This window comes from Heterocephalus glaber, unplaced genomic scaffold (genome assembly GCF_053883595.1).
Source record: "Heterocephalus glaber isolate CG9 unplaced genomic scaffold, H.glaber_assembly_v1.0 deba00000122, whole genome shotgun sequence".
Lineage (NCBI taxonomy): Eukaryota > Metazoa > Chordata > Mammalia > Rodentia > Bathyergidae > Heterocephalus > Heterocephalus glaber.
In genome coordinates, this window is record NW_028258138.1 from 36003938 (window position 1) to 36021807 (window position 17870).

The window sequence follows — 17870 nt, forward strand, 5'->3', positions numbered from 1 at the left end:
CTGGATGCAGCAGGAGGTCTGGTGTCCAGGAAGCCCCTTCTTCTGGACCAGGAGCAGTGGGACCATGGCTCAAAAGCCCCTACCTCTAGGCCCAGAGCAGCAGGACTCAGTACCATGGTCTGGTGGACTTGTGTCCTCTGCATCTTTGTAGTGTGAAACCAGGTGGCTCTACAGAGGAGCCGGGGGTGAGGGGTGGTGTCCAGTGGATTGTTTCTGGGCTGTGGGCTGATTTGGCATGTTCTGCTTAACTTGGGACCTCAGTAGGGCGTGCACAGACCTGCCTGTCTGTGGCGGGCTTATTCAGTGTTCCGCATGACTCAGGACCTCGGTAGGGTGTCCCTGTTATTTTGTTTTGAGACAAGGTCTCCCTAAGTAGTTCAAGCTGTCCTTGAACTTACTTTGTAGTCCAGGCAGGCCTCTAACACCTAAAAATCCTCCTGCCTCACCCTCCCAAGTACTGGGATTATAGACATGTACCATCATGCCCAGCTTGGAACCACATCCTTTACATACAGGGACTTTTCAGTAGGGTAGAGGGTCTCGGGCTCTTCCCAGACCCTCTCCTTTCTCTCCACCAGTAGTAAAGGGCCAGGGCATGGTTGGTCTCAGCCATCTTGTGCATGTCCTGCTTCCTCTTGATCACAGGGCCCTGATTGTGAAAAGCCTGCAGCAGCTCATGTGACAACTTCTCTGACATCAATGTCCGATGGTGGTTATTATCTAGGCACTCAGTGATCATCCACTTCATGGTCAGGAATCGGTGACACTGGTCAGGTAGGGGCACAGGGACCTGGTAGAAATGGCCACCCTTGAGGATGGGTAATAGGCCAATGACAGGCTCACAGTTTTTCAGTGCTTGGTGGAAGATCATGTAGGGGTTGCATTCGATGGTTGCTTGTTCCTCTGCAAAAACAGCATGGTACTTTTCAAATTTCACAGATTCTAGAGTCTGGGTCATGAGGGATCAGGATAGTATTTTATTTCCTCCTTTCATCATCATGTTGGTGAATTTACTGATCACTGGGTCTGCAAACACAGAGCATGTTGTCGTCACTGGGGCTGCTTTGATGAGCTGAGTCTTCTTGAGCTCCTGGTCATATTTTTCCTCCTCAGTGAGCTCGGTCTTGGGCTTGTGGTAATGTTTATCAACTAGAGGATTTCTGAATTCAGGACCATAGCAGCTCCATCTCACCTGGGTTGGCCCTGGAACACACCAGACAGAGCAGGTGACTCCTGGGACCAGGCTGGGCCAGGACCACCGAAAATGAATATATTTCTTAACTAACACATTGTAGAGCACAAGCAAGGGAACATCAGTTCTAACCTTTAAAAAGAATAGAGCAATAATAAACATTATTATTATATAGCAAATAAAGGAACATTAATAGAAATAGCATATATGTAAAAACAAATGTAAGGGACATTGATATATAGTGCTTATTGTATAAGAGAGTTGGTTAATTTCAGATGTAGTCTACAAAAGTTTAGCACCGATAAATGGATACATTTTCAATAAAAGATCAGATAATCTTGATGTTTTTTCATGATGCTGAAGGGTTTACGGAAATATTAAATAATCAGCTGTCAAATTACAAGTGAATTAAAATACTAATCCTCTCAATACTTAGAATCAATACCTTTGAAAAATTAAATATAATTGAATAAATTATATTAATAGCTCCCCAATATAAGTACTTTCAGAGAAAAAAAACAGAAAACTTCTAACCATCTTTTCAAATGATATAATTTTGTACTATTTGTTAGCAGAAATTCTTCTACTTCATACTCCCATGTAACTCCCATAAAAATACTAGTTTCAAACTTTTAATAACAATACATAATAAGATTCTTAATTTAAAAACTATGTTCATTAGTTTATAAGGTACATATATAGTGGTTGGAATGATGGGTCCCAAAACACATCTACAAGTTCTAATATTAAAAACAGCTAATGTTAATTTGGAAAAGGGTCTATGATTAAGAACTTATTAAGAAACTTTTGATTTTAATGAAATGAATCTTGAATCAAATATAGCAATCAAAAGCTGCAAAATTTGGGAGAGATTTTATTCAAAGACAATCTCTAGTTTTTAGAAAGCTATGGAATCACATTTTTGTAATTACTAATCACCATTAATTGTTTTATTCTAAGATTTTCATGTCATTATCAATTATTCATTTTAATCATTTTAATTCTTATTTACATTTTCAGTTTCTCACACTAGAGAAACTATTCAGTATTTACACATGTGTCCTATTTATTTCACTTAAGAGTATGGCCTTGATATGCATCCACTTATCTATAAATGTCTCTAGTTTCTCTTTCTTTATGGCTGAGTAGTACTCCATTTTATTAACAAAAAATATCTTCTTTATCCAGTTTCCAGTTGCTGGGCACTTGGGCTGTTTCCAAGCTTTGGCTATTATGAACTGTGCCTCTATAAACATGGGTGCACATATATCACTGTGGTATGATTCTTTTAATTCTTTGGGGAAGATACCCAGCAGGAGAATAGCTGGTTCAAATGGGACCTCTACTCCTAGTTCTTTGATGTATCTCCATGCTGATTTCCATAGTGGTTGTACCAGTCTGCACTCCCACCAACAGTGGAGAAGGGTTTCTTTCCCCCCACAACCTCGCCAGCATTTGTAAAATATCATGAGAAAAGAAAAAAAAATGGAAATAAAGTCAATATAAATAGGGAAGGGTGGAAGGGGTGAAGGGTGCACAAGTAATAGGGAAAAAATAAGAACCAAGATACATCATGTACAGGTATAAGCACCCAGTGATAAACATAAATGTACTGTATACCTAAAATGTACCAATAAAAGAATTTAACCAAAAAAACCCAATTTTCAAGTCATTGAAAAAAATTAGAAACAAGCTTCAATTAATTTTTAATTTTTTTCAAAATAAGCAAAATGTAAATTTTAATAGTTTTAATTTCTTGCTTACAATGTTATGATTAATTATTACTCCAGTGTTTACTAGGACATTGGAAGAAAATTAAATAGTACACATGGTTATTTAGAAGCGCATTCTTATGGGAAAATAGAAAAGAGATATTGAATGTAAGGTAAGAGAAACAAATGTCAAAAAATTAATAATAAACATATTTAGCTACAACACCATTAAAAATGATTATAAATCCAAAAGTCTTTAATCAAGATAAATAAAATGACCAGAGAAAGACGAAATGAGTAATAAAATAGAATGAAACTGGAGGAAAATATGAGAACTAGTACAGTTGGAGCATTCGCCAAAATGGCTATCCTTCTGAGCCATAAACACACGAAGATATTTAAAATTCAGGTCACGTAATTATCTATTCTTATGACACAATAGAATTAAAATAGAAATCAATGAGAAAAAGGGCAACTGTAAATATACCCAAATATATGGAGATTAAACAACATAATTCTAAATAATATGTAGATTATAAAAATCAAGAAAAGGAGAAATTATCACTAACCAAATACAAATGAAAGCACTGCCTATTAAAATTTGTAAAATAAAATAGGAGTAGTACTAGATAATCATTTGTGCCTATATTATAAAAGAAAGATCTAAAATTAGTCATATACATTATTATATTTATAATCTTAATGAAAGAACAGAAAATTAAATCCAAAGCAAATAGACTAAAAGAAATAAAGATCAGAACAGACTTCAAAAAATTGAAATAGAAAACAAATAGATGAAATCAGTAATTTTGGTAACTTCATTTTGAAAGGATTAATAACATTTATGTCTAGCTATTCTAAGAAAAAACAGAGAATGTTCTAATCACAAACAACAGGTATGAAAACTAGCTTTAGCATTAGAGGGATAATGGATATTAAAAAATAACATTACCCACAGTTCTGTGACAACAAATAGAATAACTTAGAAGAAATTGATTAATTCCTTGAAAGCTCCACTCTTCAAAATCTTACAGGAAAATTAAACAAGTTAAAAGACTCATAACTAGAAAGAAATAGAATTAAAAATACACAGTCCAGGTGAGTTCAATGGTGAACCCTATGTGACTCTTAAGGAATAGCCATAACAAGTTTCTAAACAGTGAAAGTGGAGATAATTCTTTCTAATTTTTTCTATGAGGGCAGATTCACCCTAAACCCAAATAAAAAACATTACAAAAATAATATGAATCAATATATTTAATGAGCATAAAGGCAAAAATGTTCAACAGGATATTAGCAAGCAAAATCCAACAATGTATGAAAAGACTCATTTACACAAAAATTTTTAATTTAATTGGATACCATTTGTTGATTCTCAGTGTTATTTCTTATGTATTTAAGATTTAGACTGTCTTTACATATGTTTGTATTTTCAAGAGTTTTATCAATTATTTCTTCCATCAGATTCATCTCTTACATTTTCATATTTAAGTAATCTATTTTTATTTGATTTTAGTACAAGTGAGAGATATGGATCTAGATATATTTGAATTTACTTTTCTGTGCATGGATATCCAGATTTCCTAGAACCATTTCATAACTAGTCTTTTCTCCACTTCGTGTTCTTAGCTCCTTTGTCAATAATTAGATGGCCAAAGGTGCATACAGCTGTTTCTGTATTCTGAATTCTATTCTATTAGTCAACATAACTAGATTTGATTTTTTTTTTTGCCAGTACCATGCTATTTCCATTATTGTATCTTTGTGGTATAATTTGAAATTTGTAATAATTCCTTCTTTACTCTTTTTTCCCAAGACTGCTTTGGAAATTCTGGGTCTTTTTTATTTCCATATAAATTTTAAGATTGTTTTTTCTAGTTGTGTGAATACTGTAGGTATTTTGTTTGAAATATATGCATAGTAATATGGTCATTTTGACAATATTAGCTCTGTCTACCGAGGAACTGGTGAACTTTTCCCCTTTTTAGTATCTTATTTAATCTTCTTTTTCAAAGTAGTAAAGTTTTCATTATGAAGGTTTTTCACTTCCCTGGCTAGGATAAATACTAGGTATTGAAATGTTTTTAAGTCACTATGCATAAAATTGTTTTCCTGATTACTTTGGTTTTCAATGGGTTTCTTTTTGATATACAGGAACACTTAATTTTTTGTGTTGATCTTGTATTCTGCCACTCTGCCAAGATTGCTTTTCTCTCTTTTTGGGGGGCGAGGGTCTTGTATGTAAATAATTATATCTTCTGTGAATAAGATTAGTTTGACTCCTTCCTTCCCTATTAGTGCCACTTTTATTTCTTTCACTTGCCTGGTTGCTGTGGCTTAATTTTCAAGCACTATATTGAAAAGAAAGTGTGAGAGTGGTTGCAGGGAAAAGGAAACATTTTACTTTGTGGGTAAGAATGTAAACTAGTACAGCATTTCTGCAAATGATTGCACAGATTCCGTAAAAATACTTAAAATAGAAATTCTAGTTGATTCAGCTGTATCTCTTGGGAATGTCTTCCCAAAATTATTCAAGACATAATATTACAGTGATACAAACATATCCATGTTCATATCAGCACAATTCATAATAGTTGTTATTGAAGCAGGCTAAATGCCTAACAACAGAGGAAAGGATAAATAAAATATGGTTTATATGCACAATTGAGTAATACTCATTTTTAAAGCAGGATATATTTAAATAAGATATAGAAAAATGGATGGATGAATCTTTGACCGTAATGCTACATAAAATAAATCTAGAACAGATTAAATATCATGTTTTTCATATGACAAACCGAAATTATGAATAAGTTAAAGGGCAAATTAAAAGAGGGATGGTGGGAAGAAGGGAGGTAGATTTTGTGCAAATTAGGAGGAAGGTGGGGAAATATGTGATAAGGGGGTGGGAGGCATAAAGAGTGAAAATAATCAAAGACACAAGACATCTGTGTACTAACTAGCCAAGATGTGTGTAAGTACATATTGCAAAAATAAAAATTAAACCACAACAGTTATAAAACTAAAAAAATAGATAATCCAAAAAGCTATTGTCAACTGAGAATAAAAAATTACCTATTTGATAATAATATATTTTAAAGCCCTATAGATAGTATATTTAATAGTGATAATGTAGAATTTTCCCATTAAAATCAGTAATGGATGGGCCGGGGATTTAGCTCAGTGGTTCCAGCGCCTGCCTTGCATGTGCAAGGTCCCGAGTTCGATCTCCAGTATCAAAAACAAACAAACAAAGAAAAAAAAAACAGTAATGGAATATTGTGACTCCACTTTTCCACTCTCAATTCTCTTTTTCAACAACGTAGTTGATATGTTAGCTACTACAATCTTCAAAAAAGGAAATTTAACATATAATAAGAAAAGGAAAAGAGAAGAGAAACTGTCCATAGACAGATCAGATGTTTTGCAGTAAAGAAAGACTCAGCAGAAATACTCTGAGAACCATTAAGTAAAGATAGTAAGTTTTCAGCTTACGAGGTTAATGTACAAGTTAATCACATTCTTATATAGTAGCAACAGACAAGTGTAATTTAAAAATCACCTTTTTTCTCATATTTTTTCTATTCCCTTCTTTTCTTCCCCCTACCCCTACAGGTACAAAATCCAAATGATGAATGTAACTGTATTGAATACCTAAAATGTACCAATAAACTTAATGGAAAAAAATCACCTATCACTATATACACTGGCACTCCTAAAATGAGATTCATTAATAATAAGCCTAAGAAAATGCATGAATGATCTGTATGAAAACTCTGATAAAAAAATTAGAGAATGAAAAGAACAAAGACATTCCTATTGAAATACTAAAAATATATTTTTGTGTATTTTGGAAAACTGATTATGATAATTTTCACTGTGTGGCCAAAGAAACAAAAATAGCCAAAACAATATTTAAAAAGGATAATGTTATAAGATAAACATGACCTGACTTCAAAAATTACTATAACTACAGTGATCCAGATAATGCTGTAAATGAATACACAAAGACATACTATGTTAAAGGCAAAAATATTGAAATAGTGAAAATATCAGTGATTTTCATGGATTAAGTGGGAGGTTTAGATGAATAGATAGCAGACAGATGATTTGTAAAACAATATTCTGTTGGTACTAAAATGCTGAATATCTACAATCTTGGCTATTTGTAAAAACTCAGTATGTTCAGACCAATAGTGACAATTTAAACTATGATTTTGATAACCATGGCAATGTAGGCTTATCAATTATAATAAATATAGCATTCTAATGACCAAAGATTAATAGAGATGCTATTCATGAGTGGGGGAAGGAGATATAAAGAAAATATCTGTATCTTCTCAATTTGTGATATAAAAATTACTCTTACAAAATAAAATAAAAAGGAAAGCAAAAAAAGGTACACAAGATAAACAATAAAAACCACAAAGCAAGGGCTGGAGATTTAGCTCAGTGGTACCACGACTGCCTTGAAAGTGCAAGGTCCTGAGTTCAATCTCCAGTGCTGGTGTAAAATTTAAAATTTTTTTTAAAAAGGCCATATAAAAACCACAAAGCAAATAAACAAAAAAGTGGAAAATCAAATTAATCCTTTATTGGAAAGTTGTCAACTCTATATAAGAAAGAAATTAAATTAATAAAATATTTCTACATAATTCATTTGGGAATAACTTTAAAAATGTGAATAAACAATTTGAAAAGTTACACAAATTGATAGGAATCATATAAAATGGTCCAAATATATTATGAATCTTCTTAATCATATATAAGTTGCCAACTTCAGTTGCATGGATAGCTTATATTTCTGAAAAGTGAGGTTAGCTGGAAATGTAGAATTATTAAATAGATTTCAATTTAATTTCAAAGATTTTATTCATACTTACAGTGAATATTCAATATCTATTTTGGTTAAATAGTGATCACGTGAGTGTCAATAATTTTCAAATTTTTCATATCTTAAATATTTATTAATTAAAAGTGAAAAGAACAAAACATAGCTTTTTGAGATGGCTAAATTCTTAGTTCTTAAATATTATTGATCTGAATTATTTCTTCCTAAAGTTCAATTTTCTTTACTGTGGTTTCCTTTATTAAAAGTATATGTTTTCTTAAAATCCATAGAATTCTGCTTTGCATCTTTTGCATTATAAAATGCCTTCATATCCACTTTGTAATGATTTTTTCATTTATTCATCTTTAAGTGAGAACATGTAAAAAAATTTGTGTGTTTTTGTAAATGAGATGCATGTATAGCTAGTCCTTACTGACTTGAAAAGCAGTTAGAACAACTGTTTCATTCTTCAGGTTTATTCCTTCTCATAAAAAGTTTATGAATTGATAGAATTTACAAACTTATTCTCACATATATTTCTATTGTTATTCCATATTATGACAAAGAGATTGTTAGGCAAAAATCTGTTCCTCTTTGATGGTATTACATAATTAATATTGTTTCAATGAATTATTTAAGGGAAAGATTTTATAGATTAAACATAATCACAGATTTTCTCAAATTAACTAATATTGCTATATAACCTTTAACTTTATGGCTATATATATATATATATATATATATATATATATATATACTGTTTTATATTTTAAACTAAAATTAAGGATTATTACTTCTCAAATTTGATGCATTTTCAGTGTTTAGTATAGTACTTTCACATGGTGAAATCTCATTTTGTTCATCAAAATAAATATTTAAAACTTTTAATCATATTCTGAATAAAGTAGGTAATTAAAATATGAAATTTCAATTACATTAATATTTCATTTCAAAACAGTTTTCAAATTCTCAACGTATGTGATTGATTTGTCTGATTGATAGTTATGTAAAACAATAGTAGTTAAATTTTAACAGGCATATTCTCTATTTGTAAATAGAATAATTAGGCAGATGTGGTGGATCATGATTATAGTCCTAGCAATCAGGAGGCTGAGGCAGGAGAATCCTTTCAAGTTCAAGGCCAGTATGGACTACATAGTATGTTCAAGGACAGCCTGAAGTGCACAGCCAGACCATGTCTCACAAAAACAATCAATCAATCAGTCAATAAGAAATATTTTAATTTGCATATAAGCACATTATAAAAATTAGTTACTACTTTTCAAAACATAAATGCCCTCATTACTTAAATATTTTATTCCATCAATTCATTATATTTTTGTTATATTCCTATTCACCTATGAAAACTTCAAAGCACAGAAATAACTAATTTGTTTTTAAACTTTATGAAAAGACTAAAAAGTAGGAATATCATTCTCATTTTATCCTTGAAAAATATAACCACGGATAATGGTAAAAATTTTTACTTCCATGTTATAGACTATGACAATGTGAGTAAATTTGTAATACATGTATTCACAATTCAAGGTATGTAACAGAGGTGAACTTTCAAAGAGACAAAAATGATTTTTATTGGTAAAATTCTGTTTTCTGAGGCCATAGGACAGATGCCCCTATTCTTTCCTTGGCTGTCAGCCAGGACAACCTTGAGCTGTCCCAGTCTACACTGAGCTCCTCAGCACACTCTATCTCAGCTGCTCACAACCTCTCAAGCTTCCCACTTCTCCAACCCTATTTCCTCTACCACTTGGAGAGAATTTTGCTCTTAGAAGGCTCCTGAGGGACTGTGTTAAACTCTCACAGTAATATCCCTTCCTAAATCCAACCACACCTTGATACCTGTCTCACCTTCATGAGACCCTCATCCAGAAATACAGTAAGGTTAGCTCTCATTATGGCCCACACAATATAAGATTATAAATGTGTGTTATTGTAAGCTATGATAATTTTCTCTAAACACCTTCCATGTTAAACTACTAAGATTGCTAAAACTACTTTCTGAAACAAAAATCTTGAAATACAATTGTCAAGTAAATATATATTACAATGCATTACATCCTGTAAATAACAAGATGATAGAATTATGAAGTGAAATCATAGAAAGCAAAAAGTGCCACAGTTTCACCAGCACTGGGCTAGGTAATCACTGTATAAAATATTTTTTATTTCTTTCAATAGGTCTATGTAAACTGAAAAATATTAGATGAAGCCATCATAAACCTATACCACTAGATATTAATATCATTTGATTTTCCTTGAGGTGATTTTATATTCTTTTATAATTTACCCAAATATTAACTTACATTGCTTGCAATTATTTTATTGGGGGGAATGTGTAAAAGAGTGAAAAATGTAGATTGGTATAATGATACCTCTTTCCTGGTCATCAGTAGGTTTTCAGCGTAAGTATTACTTTACTTCATTTATAAGGATAGAGTAGGAGACAGATTATCTCTATCTGTTCTTTGAATTTATCTCTATGCCAATAATAATAATATGTTTTCATCTACATCAAAATATTGTCAAAATTTACCAATGAAAAGACATAAATAATTTTGAAATAATTTACAGTAAAGAAAACGAATATGTGATGATACTAATGTGTTTAGTTAGTCTGCATAAAAATGAATATTCTTATTGTTTAAAAAAGTCAATAATTTCCTGTTTATTTTCTTGATTAAAGACTCATTAAGTTAGCAGAGCATAGGGGGCCCGGGATTTAGCTCAGTGGTTCCACCGCCTGCTGTGCAAGCACAAGGACCCGAGTTCGATCCCCAGTTCCAAAAAAAAAAAAAAAAAAAACAAAGTTAGCAGAGCATAAAAAGGTCACAGAAATTTTTGTTCAAGTTATTTTTCTTTTTTTACTTCCTTACTTGAGCATGAAAAATGGTTTAACTGCTTTCTTTAGTGAGGAGGCTTAAATAATAAAATGATAGTTGACTCTCAATTGATACTGTCCAAGGGACTAAAAAGTGAATGATTGTTGATGGTCAGGAGGCAATTTAGATATGCTTAGAAAAAATAGATACAGTATTTAAGTCAATAGCTAGGTATAATGAGCTTGGATTAATGATTTGATTTGAGCATTTGTTATCAAAATGTAAATATGATAATTAGAGTTTTTCGAAGACCTACAGTGATTATACATATGGTATATTATTTTTCCTCTAATAGCATAAAAAATTAAAACAATAAATGTGAGAATACTCACCTATTCTTTGAAGTGCTTTATTTTTGGAGATGAGATTATATTAATTCATTTTAATCTAACAAGAAAACAAGTACAATTAGTAAGGGTGATATAGCTCTAATGAAAGGTAACACAACTGGGCATTTAGCTCAGTGGTTCTGCCGGCTGCCTCGCAAGTTTGCGAGTTCCATCCCCGGTACAAAAAAAAAAAAAAAAAAAAAAAAGATAACACAAAATTCCTAACAATGACTGTGACTGTGTTTATTGAGAAACAAAATTTGTCAATGTACTAACCTAAAAAGAAAAATTTAAATTTTATTTCACAGTATCTAAACTGAAATTTTGTGATTGTGGTTGTTGAAATTGTAAATAATGTAATGATTTGCTTATTAAAATACAATAGTGCCTCGGTTCACCGATGTTTTGTTTGCAAGCAGCTTAGTTCACAAACAGACGCATTTGGCAAAATTGCTTTTGTTTGTGAACTCTCCATCAGTGACAAATATGACCATGGCCATCTTTCCCACATGAAAATTAATGTTGCCATTGTTTTCAGAATCATGTAAGGAATTAAGTTTGTCAACCAAGGTGCCATTGTATTTAAAGACAAATTAAAGAAAATTTTACTTAGCTAGAATTTTAGTGTTTATGTTTTTCCATCAATATCTACCTTACAAAATTATTTTTAGATCACTCATATTTAGGCAAAGTATACCAATGCCACTAACTTCACTTCTGCTTGATTTATTAGATAGTGTCTTCAATACATACCGATTACATTTATTGCAGGGAATTGGTACATTTACATAACACATTTCTGTTCTTTTTTTCTCCTTCCCTCCACTCTCCTTTATTTTTCTAGCATTGGATTCATGTATTTATCTTATAAAAATTTATGAAGTTAATTATAATATAGGCAGATAAAAAGCAGATATACCAATACATGTTTAGCTATAAATTTTTTTAAACCAAAAAGCAAAAGTTATCTATTTTACCTTCCAGGAAAAAAAAAAAACAAAAAAACAAAAAAACAGACCAATAGGTCAAAAACATATAAAACATGTAAGGCAATTGTACTCAATCAAGGTAAATTTTCTACCATGGATAACAATAACTTTTTTCTTCTCTTTTTTCCTATAATCTGTCCTTTATTTTGTACTTTATTTTTATATTAAGATTTTAATATAAGTGAAATCATGCACTATTTAAGCATGCATGTCTGAATTACTTCACTGTGGTCTTGAGGTAGATCAATTTTCCTACAAATGCCTCAAGTTCATTCTTTTTATGGCAGAGTAGTACCTCACTGTGTATAAATGCCACGTGTTTTTATTCATTCTTCTATGGATGGACATATAGGCTGTTTCTAAGATTTAGCTATTATAAATTATGCTGCTATAACACAGGTATGCGTACATCACTGTGATATGATGTCTTTCACTTTTTGGGGCAGATATCTAAATTGGGAGTAGCAGGTTCCAAAAAAATTTCTATTTTTAGTTTTTTGAGGGATTTCCATACTGATTTCCATAGTGGTTGAATCAGTTTACACTCCCAGCAACAAGGAAGAAGGGTTCCTTTATGCCTCCAGCATCCTCATCAGTTATTGGTTGATTTCTTGATGGTAGCGATTCTTTCTGGACTGAGATGAAATGTCAGTGTGGGTTAAATTTGCAATTTTTAAATGGCCAAAAAAGTTGAACAGTTTTCATATATTTATTTGTCATTTGTATTTCTTCAAATGAGAAGTGTCTAGAATAGACACTTATGTATTAGCCATAGAACTCCCTATCAAGGGCAAAGACATTCATTCAGACTCCAGCATTGCAAACACAATCTAAAAGAATAAAGCAACTCATACAAATTCTTAACATTTTTCTCTTCATATGCATTCATTAATTCAGTAAATATTTCTCAAATGAATATATACCAATTTAATCAAACTCAACTTTATAATTGAAAGCATATTTTAATCAATAGTGCTTATCAAGATTAAACTTACACAATCTGATCAAGGAGGGTAGAATATATCTGGAGAAGACTTTTTGTTAAAGTTTCAAGCAAGTTATACATAATACCCAGAAATCTTCATGCAATATTTTCTAACATATATATGCAAATGCATGCACATTCACACACAAACATTCTTAATCCCCAAATTTAAATTTATTCTTTATTTTTGATTCATAAGAATATAATTTTAAGTACTTTTGGAAATGAATATCAGTTTATACAGAACTCTACATTTTCAAGTCTGTCTACATATTCAGTAATCAGCCCACTTGGTTTTCAATTAGTTGAGGTTACACAGTTTCATTTAATATTTGAATTATTCAGTTTAATTAAAGTAAAAAATTCAAATTTAAATGTGCTCAAAGGGGTAGAAAAATTAATTGCAATTTAGAATGTAGCTTTTTAAAAAAATTTGTCCTCCAGCAGCCTGGAACTTGAAAAATATTTGAGTTAAAATTTGAAAAGTTACTCATTTGAAAGTAGAAATATGTCAAGCTTAAAAATATTAAATAAAGAATATTGTTAATATATTCTTGATAAGTTTAAAATTTATTTGTTTACTAATTGAAGGGCACTGGAAGGATTTGTATACAAGCAGAGAAACAACTAAGCAAACATAGCTAAGTATAGAAATATTATATCATTGTCAACTATATTTTTAAAAGAAATAAAATATTGCTTTTATTTAGAAAAGTATATATAGATCAGTAGTCCAACACAGGAAAAATGTTTAATATTTAAAGTCAAGCCTAGAATAAGAATCTTTTAGAATATTTACTATGTATGTTATTGTGCTAGGAATTTCAGAAATATTGCCTCCTTTTTATGTTTCAGTGATGCGATAAGACATCTATTTTATTTGTTCTTCTGCATCAACCTCGGATAAATTGCACAGACAGTATGGAGATCAAGTGGCTTAAAATTATAGAATATAAATTATTTATGATGTACATGTATCAATGTAGAATTTAAAAATTAACTTTATAATTCATATATTCTTATACAATGACTATCAATAGAATATTTACTATTGATTATGTGATGATTAGTGATAATGAAAAATATAACCCATATTTTTCTAAAAAGAAAATAACATTAATTTCTCTTTATCATCAATTCATCTCTTGTGGCTTATCAAATTTATAGAAATATCTATGTTAGTATTTCTTTCAATGACAAGAATTTTTTGAAAATATGATTAGTTCTTACATTGAGTTGGGAATAAAATAATGTCTCTGGTATGCTATGTTTTTAACTCAATCTCTCAATAATTAGAAGACAATATAGAATCAATAAGTTTCTTTAGTGATTTACTGTGTTAATGTTACCATGTGCATGGGTCATACTAATAGTGATAGTAATAGCTTTCAATACATTAAGATACCTCCTAAGTTATAACATCTTCAAATTATAAAAATACAGTATTTCACATAAGTAATGCTGTTCTTGTCAAATTTTTGTTGGCAAGATTAATGTAATACACACGATTATCTATGTAAGGTCTAAGGACAATGTCTGCCTTATGTCTTCTATTAATAAAATACTAGCAACTTACCATATGCTCAGAAAATTACAGCTAGTTTTTCTCAACCAACAGTAAGAAGAAAATAAAGATTTATTTCTTTACTTGATTACCCTCTATAACATTTTCATGTGCACCTTTGGAATCTGCCTTGAATCTAATTCACAACTCTAGAAAAAATTATCTGGAGTTGGTTCCAAACTACTATTTAAACCAATTTTAGGAGAAGTAATCAGACCACAAAGATGAGGAGGGCAATGCTGCAGTTTACCAAGTATTTTATAAAGTACTGGGGACTATCACCAATGACTCTTATCAAGAATGTAAAGGGTGTATGTAAACTTGAAGGTTGAATATATTCCTGTCCATATTATCTCTTAGTTTGTACTACCACACATATTGGTATCTTCTATAGTTATATGCCTATGATATATCCAGAAACAATATCTTACACATGTAAATTTTAATGAAAATTTTAATAATATAATAGAAAATAATCATATTTAGGATAAAGTTTCATGTATTTGCTCTTCCAAAAATTTCACAGGAAATTATGTCACAGGACAACTTTACTTTTTTACTTTTTCAGAGGGTGCTATTAACTTCTCTCAAATTGGACAAAAACATTGTGGCACATTAACCTGATCTGTTCATTCACAAGGAAAATTTTCATTGGTATTTTCAGCTGGTGACAGATTATAGAATATTTGTGGTTAGTAGGTAAGACATTTTTGTGCTTTTCGTAGTTGCTGGGATTGACCCCGGGCCTTGTACACACTAGAAAAGTGTTCTGCTACTGAGCCACATGCCCTCCTAAAACTTTGCAGGTGGGAAACTGTGAAGATATAATATCTGTTGTGTGAGAAACTGAAAGTGTAAATAAGAATCAAAATGTATAATACAGGCCGGGGGGGTTAGCTAAGTGGCACCATGCATGTCTCGTAAGCGCAAGGTTCTGAGTTCGAACTCTGGTACCAAAAAAATGTACAATAGATAAGGTAACTTAGGAAGAAAAGGTACAAAGGGGAAGGGGAGGTAGGAGGGATGGGGGAAAAAAGAACGGAAAGGAATAAATATGAAAAAAGGAAAAAAATGGAAACAAAGTCTTTGTAAATAGGGAGAGGTAGAGGGGTTGAAGGAGGGCAGTGGAATGGGGAAAAAATAAGAATCCAAATATATTATGTAAAGGTACAAATTCCCAATTATGAATGTCAGCATACTATATACCTAAAATGTACCAATAAAATTAATGAATTAAAAAAACAAATAAATGCAAACAGGTGCATAACTGAATGTCTTAGATTAGATTGTTAGGGTATCTCAGGTCCAGATTTATTGCACACATAAAAATAATTACTGTTATTGTTTTTTTTCCTTTGAGCAAGCAGAGGAAGGAGTAGCTTACCAAAAGTTATAAAGCCTATTTATTCCAAGTATTCCCATATTTAAGTATGTAGAATTTAAGTTAATTACTTTCTCACTTATAATAAAAAACTAAATAAATGATATATTTAAAGGAAATAAATAATATATTTAAAGAAGTAAATAAATAATAGATTTAAAGTGTCAATGATTATTTGTTTTAAAAGTAAGATTGTTGATTGACTTCCAGTGTTGATGTGTATTCAAATAATATGGTTAATTAAAAAATTAAATGGTCGATTTTATTTGGAAAAACATCCATTACAACATATTTTGAAAAGTATTTCCATTTTAACTCAATTAAGTCAAAGAAATTCTATTTGTTTCATATCATTTTATCTTAGGTTATCATTTAATTGCTCCTGTATATGTTGACAACATAATTATGATTTTTATTGTGGTTAAATATCAATATTTTCTTGGATGTATTGTATCTTTTTTGTTTTTCTGTAAAGTTTCACTCATAATGAGCTATGCATAATGGCCTAATTTTCTTCAAATTTCATGAATTTTTGATAAATATTACACATTAAATTCATTTAAAAAGTATTTTGATATTCCAAAAATGAAATCAACCAGTTCTATTTTCCTCTTTAATAAGGTAATTTTTATTTATTGTAATTTAATAATCTACACATTTCATCATTCATTTGATGACTTCTTTCAGTGTTTTATAGCCTTCCTTTCACTGTTAATGTAGCCTTCACAAGTTAATATGTCCTATATGATACATTATTTCCTTAATAAAAAATTTGAACTATTTTTCTATTATTTGACTTTTTACTTACATGTCATTTCAATATATGTTTAAATTTAAATAACAAATATGTAATCTATGTTACATATTATAGTTATAATGCATATTATATATATTATTTACATTGTAGAAATTAAACTAGAGGAGAAAAAATGGTGAAGTAGAATCTGGCATCAGATCACAGCTTCTCTGGGACCTACATTGAAGACACCTGGAAAACAACTTAGGAAAGAGAAAGAGAAAAATAACTCCTTGAATCAAGAAAGAGCTGACAGAAAAGCCAAAAATCACAGAGATCCTAGAGAAACAGAAGACAACACAGAGAAAAGAATGAAGCTATTTGTAATGCTAACTCTGGCTCCTGAGGAGAGGGGTCAGTCTCTGTAAAGACAGTGTAAGCCCAGAGAAGGTCAGGAACTCTGGTGATAAACACAATGCACTAGCAGTACTAGTCCCAAGAGAAGTCCTCAATTATTGTAAGGTGCAAATACAGTGTGGGGTTTCACTTTGAATGTGACTCCTTCTGTGTGGCTAGCTAGCATTGGAGAAAAAATTCACTACAGGGCCTATCATATTTGGTAGTAATATAATCAGGAGGCATTTTGAGGTAGCATCCATTGTTTAAGACTGAGCTACTCCAAGAATCAGAATTCACATAACAAGTACATTTCAGTTTCTGTGAACACCTTACTTCAGTGACTGGGTAGATGATGACCACAAGAAAAAGTCATGGAGTGAAGCAGGCTGCTCACAAATCTCCTGAGGAGTCCAAGCCGTGGCAAGCTCAGGGTATGGAGAACCAGTAGTCCTGACTTTGATGAAAAACCAGGCCAATTATGTATAGTTTACTGACGGGGCTTGATCTAAAAGTGCTGAAATTAAGTCCAGTGGACTGCTTGGTCACTCTCAGGGTCTGGTCCCAGGACCCAACTGTCAATGAGATCAGCCTTATGCCTTGGCTGAGGTGTTTTGAACTATAGAGAGAAATTATGTATTCAATGAAATCATAGCAGAAGTTCCAAATTTGAGAAAGAATTCAATATACAAGTAGAATATTCATACAGAATCCCAAATAGACACAACCAGAGAGGAATGCAGGCACAACACTTCATATTTAAAATTCTAGAAATTAACAAAGAGATAGTACCAAAAGCTGTTAGAAAAAAAAGAAAAGAAACAAAACAGCAAGTAACAGAGAATGGCAAACTTA

General features: G+C 31.2%; 1 pseudogene; it reads right to left on the minus strand.

Annotated features, from left to right (window-relative positions):
• Positions 1–505: 505 nt before the first annotated feature.
• Positions 506–9649, minus strand: LOC101716265 (small ribosomal subunit protein uS7m pseudogene; annotated as a pseudogene).
• Between the last annotated feature and the right edge of the window lie 8221 nt (positions 9650–17870).